Consider the following 14,110-nt stretch of genomic DNA (forward strand, 5'->3'; position numbering starts at 1 on the left):
ATCAATATAGATATCATGATGAGGTGAGTTATTAGCCCTGTGGAACTAAAGACAGAATACTTCAGAAGACTCTGGCCATTTAGACAATGATATAACACAGAAACAGGACTATCATAAAGGAAAAAAAAAAAAAGATAAACTTTCCAAAAAAATCTGCTTAAACAATGCAGTATCTGCATAATAAAAATGCCATTGTATCATTTCCTGGTATTAGTTAATAAATCATACACTGGTAAAATATACCTTAATATAAAAGAAAAAATATAAGATATGCCATAGTTTTTACAAGAAAGAAATTTATACAGTGTACATAATGGTTGGTGATTGTAATACCTGCTACTTGGAAGGAAAAGAAATATTGCAAAATTAGGATAAGCTTAAGCATCTTAGTGAGATGCTTACTCAAAATAAACTTTAGAAATGGCTGTGAATGTGTTTGAGTAGTATGACACACCTTTTTTAATCATGAAGAATATTAAATAATACCATTAAGAGAGAGAAATATGGTTGTTTATTTTCAAAGTTAAATGATACCTTTTTTTTTGAGAGAGAGAGAGAGAGAGAGAGAGAGAGAGAGAGAGAGAATTTTTTAATATTTATTTTTCAGTTTTCGGAGGAAAAAAACATCTTTATTTTATTTTTTTATGTGGTGCTGAGGATCAAACCAAGCACCCTGCGGATGCCAGGTGAGCACGCTATGGCTTGAGCCACATCCCCAGCCCCTAAATGATCACTTTATAACAAAACAGGAAAATACTTAAATACAAATCATATTTATAATATGATACCATTAAAGGGTACAAACTGAAGTAACAAATTGGGGAAAAAACTAATTGCCTCACATATGACAAAATGTATGCCTCACATATAAAAAAGGAGTAACAGAAGCTAGGACAAGAGGATCCCAAGCCTTAGCAACACATCCAAGCCCATAAGCAAATTAGAGACCCTGTCTAAAACTTAAAAAATAAAATAAAAATATTAGGGGATGTTGCACAGTAGTTAAGAATCCCTGATTTTAAAACTGGGCAGCAAAATAGTAAATAAAAATAGAAAGAATATCAAACACAGAGACTCCAAAATAGAGAAAGTAAGAGCTATGATTGGTGGCAGATTTTTATACTCCCAGCAGCTCAGGATACTCAGCAAAGAGAATTGTGAGTCCAAATCCAGTCTCAGAAGTTTAGTAAGGGCCTAAGCAGTCAAGTGAGACCATGTATCAAAAGAAAATATTTTTAAAAATCTAGGATGTTGTTCAGGGGTTAAGTGCCTCTGAATTCAATGCTTGGTGCCAATAAAAGGAAGGGAAGAGATCAATAGCCACCTTTTCAAAGGAAACATACTGTTCAATAAATAAAAAATAGCTCAATAGCTTTAGAAATTTGAAAATGGCAATTAAAATCATATCTGTGGCACAAAAATTAAATAGTAGAAGTAAAAACATGGAGCAAGTAAATTCTAAGGAAATAAAGAGAGAGTAAAAATTGTTATTTCTTTTAGGAAAGTTTTGTTGAAAATAGATGTCTATTCCCCAGCAGAAGCATATGCTTATTAAAATTACTACATATCTGAACCATGATAACATATAAGGATATGGCCATATTGGTACAAACAGCTGAAATCCAGGACATGGAGAAAAGGCAATGTACATTGAGAAAGATATAACAAGAATAGTGTTAGAAAGGCAAAGGGAATACAGTGAGAAAATGATTCTCAAAACCCATTTTCATCATAATACATCCAGTTTGACAAATATGTGAGTCATCACATAATTTTATGTAGATGTCACATACATGTGTTACTTTGCATTCATGCATGTATAAAAATATGTAGAGTTTGAGAAAATAAAAATATACAAAAGAACATAAAAGACTTTATTATACACATCATTGTGTACATGATAAAACTCATCATTACCAAGATGTAAAATTTCCCCTAAATCTACAATATCACTTCATTAAAATATTAGCATATTTTACTTTTAATGAGAGAAGTGACCAGAGAAAAAATTCTAAAATTCATCTGGAATGTTATATGTTATATTTGAAACCAGCAACCTGAAAATTCTGAATTTAAAAAACAACTTATTTTACAATAATAAAAAACAAAATCAATAGGTGAATGTATATGTATGTAAAACTTTATGTATACTTAATAGGAATTGAAAGGTCAACATAAATCTAAACACCTCAAGAACAACATCACATGTGAATGGTTGACATGGCCAACCTGGAGAAAGATCGACTTGGGGGCAGAATTCACTGGTGTAGTTTGTGTACAATCTGCAAAACACACGATTACAATAATAGCCCAATGATAAAAGGCATACATTAAATGAGGGCAATGTTGGGAATATAAATAAGTAGTAGCTCCTGACTCACTTTCCATTAATGAATACATTAAATGGAAATATTATATTTCAAGTTCCTCTTAGGCAAAGTAAAAAAATGAGCTGAAACATTTATATAAACTGTACAACTTGGAAAATGTCTACCCTTTGATGATCCTAAAAAGCTAGGGTAGGCTGGAATCTCAGTCCAGCCTTAGGCAATGTGCTACGTAATTGGAACAGAATTACCACCAGCTAGTGAAACCCCAAGAAGAGGAAGATTGGGACCATATATATAACACCCTACCTCTAAACTGTTTTCTGTGCTTTAGATCTTAATTTTGCTTGTGCTGAAGAAGGATCCTCACATTAATACCACTAAGAATACAGAAAAAAATAATAGTTATCTATGTTCTTCCAAGGGCTTCCATGGGCTTAAGACCCTGGGATTGGGACAGAGAAGTTAAATCACAAATAACTTGGTTTATGCATTTATGGGTGTTCAGCACACAAAGAGCTCCAGTTTTCAGCTTGCCCCTCTAAAAATTCCATGACAGCCAATTTTTCCCAGCAGGAAAATTTTTCTTTATTGACTGATGTAATATCTCAACATCTTCCATTCAATAGAAGAAACCAGTTACCTCACATATAAGAAAACACTCTAGAGAAAGAAAAGTAAGAGACTCAGGCAGAGGACCCAAAATAAAAAGCCATTCCATAAGCTCAAGTTCTGGGAATGAAGCTTACTGATCATAGGCAAATCTCCCCTAGATAACAAAATATTTGTTTACTATTGATTTGCAAGCATCTAAATGGGCTTCTAAAATCCCAAGCAGTAGTTCAGATAAGGGGTTATAAAGCACATATATTTGTTAATTCCCAGAAAAAGTTTCCACACACTCTCTCTGTGGATACTTGACAAACTGGACTCCACAATCTTCCCTGACATATTTGATAAACAAGTCAAATAGTGGACAATTGTATACTGAACACAGGTGTTAGAGTAGCTTTCATCACCAGTCACAGTTGCATATGCCTGTAACCCTGGCAGCTTGGAAAGTTGAGGCAGGAGGGCCTTGAGTTCAATGCCCAGACTCAGAAAAAGTGAGGCACTAAGCAACTCAGTTAGATGCTGTCTCTAAATAAAATACAAAATAGGGCTGGGGATGTGCGTCTGAGTTAAATCCCAAGTGCCTACCCCCCAAAAAAAGAGAATAGTTTTGTCAATAATCTAATACCAAACAAAGAGTCACGAAGCTATGGATATAGAAAAAAAGAAAACCCTTGCACTCTGTTGGTGAAAATGTAAGTTTAAAAAAGTCACTTGTGAAAATGATGTAAACTCCTTGAACTATTTAAAACAGAAATAACATATAACATGGTTAAATTAATTCTGGATATAAATTCAAGGAGTTAAAATGAGTAAGTAAAAGAAATAACTGCATGCCCATTATCATGTAGCAGTATTGCCAATAGTCAAAGAAAAAAAAAGAGAGTTAAGTGAAGGATGTCTCAGGAGATTTATTTCAGGTTCAGGGCATCCAACTACTCTCCAGATAATCTCCACACAATATTTCAGAGTGCTTCTGCCTTTCCAGTGTACACATACGATCTCAATACCCTGCACAGTAACTATTGCCTGGCTTTCAGGGTGACTTGCATTTTCCAAATAGATTTTTTTATTATCTAGGTGGAAGCAGAACTTCAGTCTCCTGAGCACTGTGAAGAAAGCCTAAAAATGAATCTGAAAGAATGACAAGCTCCAGAAATTAAAACTCGATCAGGTAGTGTAAGTCATAGCTTTTGTACTTATCATAATTTGGATTAATCAATTATCATCCAAGAGCACCTGATTGGAAACTGCTTCTCTCCTAGTCTGAATCCACTAAGCCTACTATCTAATAACAGTAGATGGCATCACCTCCAGGAATGAATGAGGCCAGAATGAGTTAAGATAGGCATGTTCTTGTGTGCATTTACTTCATTTTTTAAAGGTGATTATAATTGAGTACAGACAGCAGCTTTTTTAAAAGGCAAGTTTATACAAAAGTTATGGAGTCTAGCCTGGCAATAGGATATTTACATTAAGCCTTTTATATAGGATAATATCAATGTATGAATTAAATGCATACATATAGTTAATTACAGAAAACTATATAAAGGGCAATAATTTTTTATTAAAGTCTCTTGATCTAATTTCTAAAAAGACAGTTAGAGCTCTCAACTGGGAAGCACTCCCCTAATCTCCAACTACAAATAATATGTTAGGCATAGGTGTAGATTTAACTATTTTAGTCTACAAAATAAAAAAAGACATAGTTGAAATTTATTTTAATCACAAAACTGAATATATCTAGAGTATTCTTATTATGAGACAAATATAAAATTACTGATAAAGAATATATATGTATTTAGAACTCCATACTCACAACTCCCTCAATTTTAATGCTCTAGCACAACTTAATTCATAATCATCACATTCCATTTTGAGAATATGGCTTCCCTGTCCTTGGGGAGTCAAAGGGCCTGGACCCCTGCATTCCATACAAGAGATATGAGAATACACTTTCTAATAAATGCTTTTCCACAAAACCAAACAGCAGTAGAGGCACTTCCCTCAGAAAGAGAAGGAAGACCAAAAGACAAGGCATAAAAGATAATGATTTTTTTTTTCTATTTGATGCTGGACACAGACTCATTCCCATTTCAGATGTCAGATAGCATAACAGAGTTCCAAGAGTTGGATGTCTCATTTTGGTATATCTTTTCACAGCCTTGACTCTAAAACTTAAATATATTAAAGACAAACATCTTATTTTGTAACTTAGCCTTTGACCTAATGCCTACCTAAGCTGTGATATTGTTTCCTCAGTTTGTATGAGGTATTGTGACAGTTTTTGCATCAATCTGATGTATACATGTCTGCATAAGCTAATAGCACCTCAATAATGGTCCAGACTTAACTTAGGGAAAAAGGAAAACAGTACCAATAAGGCAACTGCTGTTTTCCACAGAATTTTCTCCAAGTATGTGATAGAATCTTGGTTTCCAATTATAAATGGTGAATGAGTCACTCTAAAGCTTATTAGATTTTGATTGGGCTGCTTTATTAATTCAAGCTGGGCTTATCTGGGTTTTTCTGGTAGAAAAAGTTAGCTGATGGCTGGTGAACTTCAGAGGGTTACCTATCATCCTCACAAGCAGCACCTTGATTCTCTGCTTTGATAATTCTGATTATTAACACTTCTGTTAATAAGTAAGAATGATTTTAAATAATGCAAGTTAACAATATTTCATCTTTATAAAACACAAAATCTAACAAAACATGGTGGCACGTATCTAAAATCCCAGTGGCTCAAGAGGTAGAGGTAGAAAAATAATAAATTCAAAGTTAGCATCAGCAACTTAGTGAGGCTCTAAGCAACTTTGAGGGGTTCTGTCTCTAAATAAATATGAAAGGTATGGGGATGTGGATTAGTGGTGAAGTGCCTCCGGTTCAATCCAAGGTAAAAAAAAAAAGTGTTTTTTTTTTTTCTAAAAATGTTGTGCTTCAATTTTTTTCACTAGTTGATCTTGTTAATGTCTCATAAAATTAAGTAAAAATGTTCTGTCTTTACATATTATATCTTACTGACATTGACATATCCTATTACCTTAATCATTATAATTATTTGAATATTCAGGTAGTATATATACAAATAAGATTGAATAACACAACAATGGAAGAAAACTAGAAATCTATAAGTGAACTCCATACCGCTGGTCAATTTAATTTTGGCAATTGTGTCAGAAAAATTAACTGGAGAATAAGTAGTCTCTTCTTTAACATAGATTGATATAAATGCATGCTTATGTTTTAAGTAATGTTATTGGATTTTACATGAGATTATGTACAATATTTAACATAAAATGTGTTTTACACTAAAATATAGTAATTAAAACTATAAAAAATTAAGAAGAAAACAATCACATATTTATAAATCAGATTAAGCTGTGGAGTCTTCATTATGCTTCCAAAGTAAAAATAAGAAATAAGAAATTGGACTTGAACAAACTTCTGTACAAAAAGTAACCTCAACATGAAAATGAAGACATAATTATCAAGTTTTCTTTTTTGTTTTCAAAGAACTATCCTTTCCAAGTTTTTAGCCTTGGCTAGAGGGTAGTCATTCCTCCTTATTGAGAGGCTGATTGAGCCCAGAGCCCAAATAATTACCTTTTTAGGCTCTCATACTCCAGTGCCAAAATGCACCCTTCATAATTACCCAACAATAAGGGAATAAACCATTAAAAATGTTATACATGCCAGAGACCCCAAAATTTTTAAGCTGTTAAGTCAATGATAATTCCTAAAATCTAGATGACTTCATAGTACATAGTATATAGTACAGAGTACATAGAACTGCTACCACAGTTCTAATATGTCTTTGTTATACCTTTGAATGAGCAACTATGTGTTTATTTTTGACATCATTCTTTTATTCCTTTTGCCTATCCAAAGCAACTATTTTATATTATGTAAACAAAAATTATAAATATTTGCAATAATACCCTAAAATAAAACAACATGGAAAAGAAAAAAATGTAAATATGCAGAATATTGAAAATTCCATGCCTCTCTGATACAAAAGTAAAATTACATTGATGGTTTCTTGGTAAAATAAAGAATTACTAGATGAAGAAGCATTTATTTCTGAAATATACCAAAAGTAACTGGAAATGTATTGAGACTGTCATTCATATAGGAATATTTATTACTGAACTATTCATAAGAACCAATATGTAAAATCAGTGCAAGGTAAATAGATAAATGGAAACATGTAAATTTTCACAGTAGACTATTACTCAGGAAAGTTATATTTGTGTTGCTAGAAATTGAACTCTGGGCCTCACACAGGCTAGGAAAGCACACTACCTCTGAGTTATTATCCCAGCCATATTGAGCAAGTAGGATTCATGAGAGCACTAAATGTTACAATGAATGTGTACATGGAAACTTTAAGCTAATTGAAAGTAAGGAGAGAAACTATAATGTGATTTACAATTAATATTATATTTAATTTTTTTGCACAAGTAAATTCATGAATCCAAAACACATATAAGTCATTGCCTAGAGCTATGTGAAAAATAAAAAAGGAAAAAACTGGTAGTGAGCACTAATTTCTTTTCATCTAAAATAGTTTCTAAAACTAAATACTGGGGATGGTAAACATGTGAATATACTAAATGATAAAGAATTACACCCTGAAAATATTTATAAAGTTAATTTTAAGTTCACATGTGCTTTCTAGGAATAAAAAGATAAATAATTTATGGAATTCATAAAGCAACCAAAATTAAAGCCTGTAAAATAGGGAAAGAAAAATGTAACTTATTATTGTTAAAAAAACACTGAGTTTTCATTGTGAGATCCACTTACATTTAGGTGAATATACTGTGACTTTTTAAATTTTCATTTATACTTTATAATTTGTAATAAGTATATAAGAAAACTATGTCTATACATCAACCACTATTATAAAGTTTTCAAGTTTTTTAATATTCTTATATGAATTAATATTCATTTTTTGTGAGTGTGTGTGTGCATGCACCAATGGAGATCAAACCCAAGATCTTGCACAAGCATGGCAGGTGTTTGACTGTTTTGCCACAACCCATGTAAAATGTATAATTTTAATCTTGGTTGCCCCTCTCTCTCTCTCTCTCTCTCTCTCTCTCTCTCTCTCTCTCTCTCTCTCTCTCCCTTTCTTTCTCTCTTTGTCTCTCTCTTAGCCCCTCACTCTCTTTCTCTCATTCTCTCTGTTTTGTATTTTTGGACACAGATGGCACCCTGGGGTCATTTACCACTGAACTACATCCCTAGTCCTTTTGATTTATTTTGGCAGAGAGTTTTCCTAAGTGTATTAAGCTGGCCTCTAATTTGTAATCCTCCTGCCTCAGCCCTCAATCATGGGATTACAGGCATGTCTTGCTTTATCTATTTATCTCTTTTTGAAAAAAATATATAATGCCAATTTTCAACTGTATTATATTTCTTATTGCAAAAGTGAACATTTATTATGTTCTAATTAACATTCTACTAATACTCTATTGATTGTTGTTGCTGTTTTATGAGTGAATAAAAATTTCACATGATTAACTAATATTTTCTAATACTTCACATATATGCTTTCTTGTATTGCCTATTTATTTTTTGTAGAATATAAACTTGATCTCCCTGCTGATTAGTGTGCTCCGTCTCACACAATCCTCAGTTCTCTGGGCTCCTCAGCTTCCTCACTCCTACTTTTGCTCTACTTCAGTGTCAGCAATCTCTATTACCTATGCTCTTTCATATGTCATGGGTCTTACTCTAACATAGCAAGGAACAAGTCTGCATTAAAACAAACAAAAATCATCTATAACTCATAGCCATGTTTTCAGACAGAAGAAACTATGCATAGGGACAGTCAGATTTATGAAAAAGGAGTCACAAGGCATTTACTAAAAGACAAAATGAAACCTGAGAAATAAGATCCTGAGCATAAAGTTTCCTGACATGTTATTTACACATAAGTTATATGAGTAATTCACAAAGATGCAAATTACACAATTTATCATACATTGGTAAAACTGGCAATTTTGGAGGCTGAGGTCAGAGGATTATGAATACAAAGCAAACCAAGCAGGGTCATTCTATTTCCAATTGTGCTCTCTTAAAATCTAATAATTTTAGGGGGCAGTGGAGCACTACTGTAATCACAGAAATGTTGAAGGTTGATTCAGGAGGATTGCAAGTTGGAGTCCAACTTCAACAACTTAGTGAGGTCCTATGCAACATAGAGAGACCATGTCTTAAAATTGAAATTCTCAGGCTGTGACTCATTCGTAAAGTGTCAGTGGGGTCAATCACCAAAACCCTTAAAATGACTAATATCTGAAATTTACTAAAAGTAAATTAATTATATAATAGTTTTTTTTAATTACAAAATCAGCACTTAGTTGAAACAAATATGGACTACAAGTTTTTTAGCCTCTACTTTAATTTCTATTTGAAGGAGATAACTAACAGTTGCAAATCAAAGGAACATGATATATATTGTAAATAACTGATGAACTGTAATCTCCTGAGACCAGGACATATACATTACTTTTAGTTCATTATCCAGTTTCATAAAGCCTAATTATAATATTATGGGTTTAATAACCAGTTTTATTAACAAATATTAATTTAGTAATAAAATAATAAACAAATGTGAAGTATGTGTCTTGTTGTGGATGGACTTTTAATTTTTATTTATTTATGTATATGTGATGCTTAGAATTGAACCCAGTACCTCAAATTTACTCAGCAAGAATCAGGCATGATGGTGTACATCTATAATTTTAGTAAGTTGTGATGGTGAGGCCAACCAAATAAGTACAAGATTCCTTGTTATGATGGTGAACTTCTGTAATACCAGTAGCTCATAAGGAAAAAACAGGTAATTCTCAAGGTTAAAGGCAACCTCAGAGATTTAACTAAAAAAAAAAGTTTTTCAAGTAACTCAGAGGTTAAGTTCCTCTGGGTTTAATTCCCGATACTAATGAAAGTACAAAACTAATTGGGCAACTTAGGCAGAGATGATTTTACTCAATTATAAAGCACTGCTAGATTTTATCCCCAGTACAAAGAAGAACAAAAATAAGAAGAATAAAATAAAGAGTCACACATTTACTTAAGTCAATTCCACAGTAAAATTAGAAATTAATTAATTAATTAATCAGTGCTTTTTGAGGACAGATTTCCATTGGTGAATAACTAATGTGGCACTAAGTACATGCTAGACTAGAAGATACACATCTGGAACTTTTGGTTGCACTCTGAAAAAAAGTGCAAATTAGTAGAATTAAACAAGGATTTTTGTACCAAGCCAAATGTATGTGTGTGGGTGATGAAAAAAAATGTTGAACACTTCAGTCTGAAGACACTCTCTATTTTTTACATGTTTTCCCTTTAGAAACCTCAAAATATGTGTCAAACAATATAAAGAAGAATACTAAGAATGCTTACCACATAGCGAGAGGTTTTTTTGTTTGTTTTTGTTTTTATTTTTATTTTTCAGGTTAGGGTTTTTGAGGAACTAAGGACATATATTCTAAATATGCAATTTTATATGTTGCTTTCAATATCCATTAAGAAAGTAGAAAAAATGTGTATTTTTATTGCCTTTTATACTTTTGTTTGTACCTTTACTTGTCTATTTTCTTGAGCTACTTTTCTGGACCAGCAATTATAAATACTTGGAATTTTTTTTCCTGTTCACTAGTTCTGCTGGGCTAACCTTTCATGAATATCTTCTTGCTGTCATGCTAAAGGTCTCTCAAAATATCATATTTTAAAGAATGTTCACTGAGTAAATTATGAGCTGTTTCTAATGGACACATTGTGGTAACATATTAATTACTAAAACAACTCACAATCACCTATGAAGTAGTCACACTACTATTTTCTTTATAGGCTTATCAGATGTGATGATAACCTGAATAAATACAATTAAATATTTATTTTTTGAATGTTAGTTTCATTTTCACAAAATTTAGTTTATTTTGTCATTGGCCTACTCATCATAAAATGACAAATTTGAGTAGAAACAGTAAAAAGTGTGTCTGAAACTAGCTACATTGGGGTCATATAAGATTGAAGAAATATGAGCTTATTCATTTTTAGTTACTACATAGCTACAAAAATATTAAATGTTGTAAAACACTGTCAATAACATGACATTAACATGATATATATTTAATTTAGTAAGTACAACAGAAAAATTATACGAGAAACATTACCCCCCCAAAAAAAAACTTTGCTACCACAATAATAATTGCATAATGAATGGAAATATATTTCTGTAAGTGCAACATAGTTGTATTTGCAAGTTTAAAATGACATCAAATTAAGACATGCAAGATCTAGCTGGGTAAGGAGGCATAAGCCTAGAATCCCAGTAGCTCTGGAGACTGAGGATGGAGGATTTCAACTTCAAAGCTATCCTCAGCAACAAGGCACTAAGCAAATCTGTGAGGCCCTGCCACTGAATCAAATACAAAATAGGTCTGGGTATGAGGCTCAGTACTCCAGTAGCCCTGAGTTTAGTTTCTAGTTATCCCCACCACCAATCAGAGACTTTGATGGGAAACTTTGAAGAAACCAATCTCAATGAGGTAGAAAAGTAGAGAATGGGACCATAAAATTGATCAAACTACATTCACTTGATGAAACAAATGATAGGAAACTAGCCAACAAATTGATCAAATTTAAATTGAGTAGGTTAAAAAGCTGGAAATAAAACAGCCAATCTCCAAAATATAGAACTAGAATGATCAGAGTATATATATAACAGTAGAAAACCTCCTTCTGTGAAAATCAGTTTTTTAGTTCCAAATAATAAAATGAATCTTTATTAGGTTCATAAGAAAATAATAGTCAAGGCAGAAGTTATCAGAAGTAACTAAGAGCAAAGAGAACATGTGAGTATCTAACATGAAGAGAATGGTTTAGCAAAGAACACCAATAAGTTACATCACAAACAAACATGTATTTCTCTCTCTCTCTCTCTCTCTCTCTCTCTCTCTCTCTCTCTCTCTCTCTCTTGTGTGTGTGTGCTAGGGGATTGAACCCAGGGCCTTATGCATGCAAGGCAAGCACTCTACCAACTGAGCTATATCCTCAGCACTGGAAACTAGTATTGAAAAATGAATCACAAATAAACTTAAATACTATTCAGAAATTTAACATTGCTTTATCAACCTGTTTCTTACAGGGAAAGGCAGGGAAGTTTTAATCATGTTTTATAGCAACTTTGTTCAATGTTCTCTTAATTCCTACTTAATTCTGATCACATTATTATCGTGGAAATTTGAATACATAGATTTAATTTTCAGTAATTTCTGATTTTAATATGGCTAAAAAATTAAGTCACTTATTGGAATGAAATAACCAGAAATTATTTCTTACAATTATGGATTATTTAAATACAAGACTTTCACAGTGTGAATGACTGTGAGTATATAAATTTTAATCAAATTGATGAAATAGCCATACTTCCTATAATAGTGTAAGAGAAAGTTATTACTTCCATTTTCTCAAATCTTATAGTTTCTAGTGTTCTTTAGCATATGACCACAAGTACTTCTCTTCTGAGTTGGTGGAATACAAAAGATAGATAAACATTCTCACAGGGAAGATGATAGTAAAACAGCAGGGAACTACCCTCAATTCCCACAGGGTCTGAGAACCATATTATATGATATGGAAGTCCCTCCTATAGACTGACTATTTCAAACATTGTTTGCAAAGATAGAAAAAAGTCAGTTCATTGAACAAAGTGAGTGAAGTGGGTTTGTGCCTCTGCAGATGAGAATAAATTGTAAAAAGGCAACAAAAGTGAGTTCAGGACTGGGCATTACAAGACTTAGCTGACAAAATCCTGAAAACAAAAGAAAACAAAAATTCAGAAAGCACTTTACCAACCTAAGCTTATCTGAGAGAACCAAATTCAGATGAACAGCAGAGGAAAGAGGCATACCCAAAGTGATATAACAGTATCTATTTTTATTAATTTTTTATTATTATTCCCCACAATTATAGAGTTCTGTATCACCTCAATTACTACTTTCTTCATCTTTTAGGTGTTATCATTACCTTGTACATATAACTCATGCTGTTATCATTACCTTGTACATACAACTCATGTACACTGAATTTACTCTTGCATTTATGAGCTTATCATTTATCTTTTTCTCTGTATAACTGTATATGAATGTGTATATTTTTATCTAACATTTCCAGGATTCTGCCATTAAAATTTCTTTGGTACCACCTCCATGAAATGCATTTTTGTCACTTCAGTTCAGTACATCTAAATGTTCTATTCCACGTAGTTGGGAAAGATGGAGGCTATTGCAAGGTTTTTCTTATTTTACTAATTATCCACTAGAATTAAAGATCAACCTTGGTGCCTCCACAGGATTTAATTCTCATTCACCTTTCTTATACATAGTGTTTTATTTTTTATGCAAGCAGCAATAACTGTATTTAAAAGGTGAATAAAAGATTCTGATATGGACATGGTGCTTTAGAGGTCCCCAAATCCCTAGGGTGGTGTTCTGACTCCACCTTACCACTGAAGCATCTTGATTACATTCCACCTTGGACACTGGTACTATGCTTCCACTGAAAGTGATTCATTAGTTATGAATATTCTTCTTTTTCTACTCTCAATACTCTTGGAAATGTTGGGATTCATGATAGGTTTAGAATCATAATTTTCAACACACTTATCATAGATGCATTTGATAACAAGAGACCACACATATCTAAGAAGAAGAAAGAAGAGAAATAAGACCATTTATCAATACTAAAGAGGTAACAGAATAAAATCTGTGAATAAAATAGTAGTCATCTAATAAATTTTTTCAAAAAATATTTTAGATGGTAATATATTACTGCATTAGAAAAGAGTGATGTAAATGCAATTTCAATTATTAGAGTTGTGACTGATTATTTTAAAGAGAGTATCAAAAGCTGTGTGCAGTGGTGCATGCCTATAATTCTGGAGTCTTCTGAGGTTGTGGGTGAAAGATCACTAGTTCAAAGCCAGCCATCCTCAGCAACTTAGTGAGGCTCTAAGAAACTTCACAAAACCTTTTTTCTATATAAAATATTTTATAAAGGGCTGAGGATGTTTCTTAGCAGAAAAGCATTCCTGGGTTCAATCTGTAATATGAAAGAGAGAGAGAGAGGTGGGGGGTAATCAGTGAAAC

At 32.5% G+C, this 14,110-nt stretch overlaps 1 long non-coding RNA gene across 1 annotated transcript in view; it reads right to left on the bottom strand.

Annotated features, from left to right (window-relative positions):
• Window positions 1-13,544, bottom strand: part of LOC308640648 — a 31,908-nt gene extending 18,364 nt beyond the window's left edge. The window contains exon 1 of the long non-coding RNA XR_014020327.1: window positions 13,469-13,544. This is a non-coding gene — a long non-coding RNA (uncharacterized lncRNA). The remainder of the gene's footprint in view (window positions 1-13,468) is intronic.
• Between the last annotated feature and the right edge of the window lie 566 nt (window positions 13,545-14,110).

This window comes from Spermophilus citellus (assembly GCF_964194105.1).
Source record: "Spermophilus citellus genome assembly, contig: SCAFFOLD_255, whole genome shotgun sequence".
NCBI classification, from domain to species: domain Eukaryota; kingdom Metazoa; phylum Chordata; class Mammalia; order Rodentia; family Sciuridae; genus Spermophilus; species Spermophilus citellus.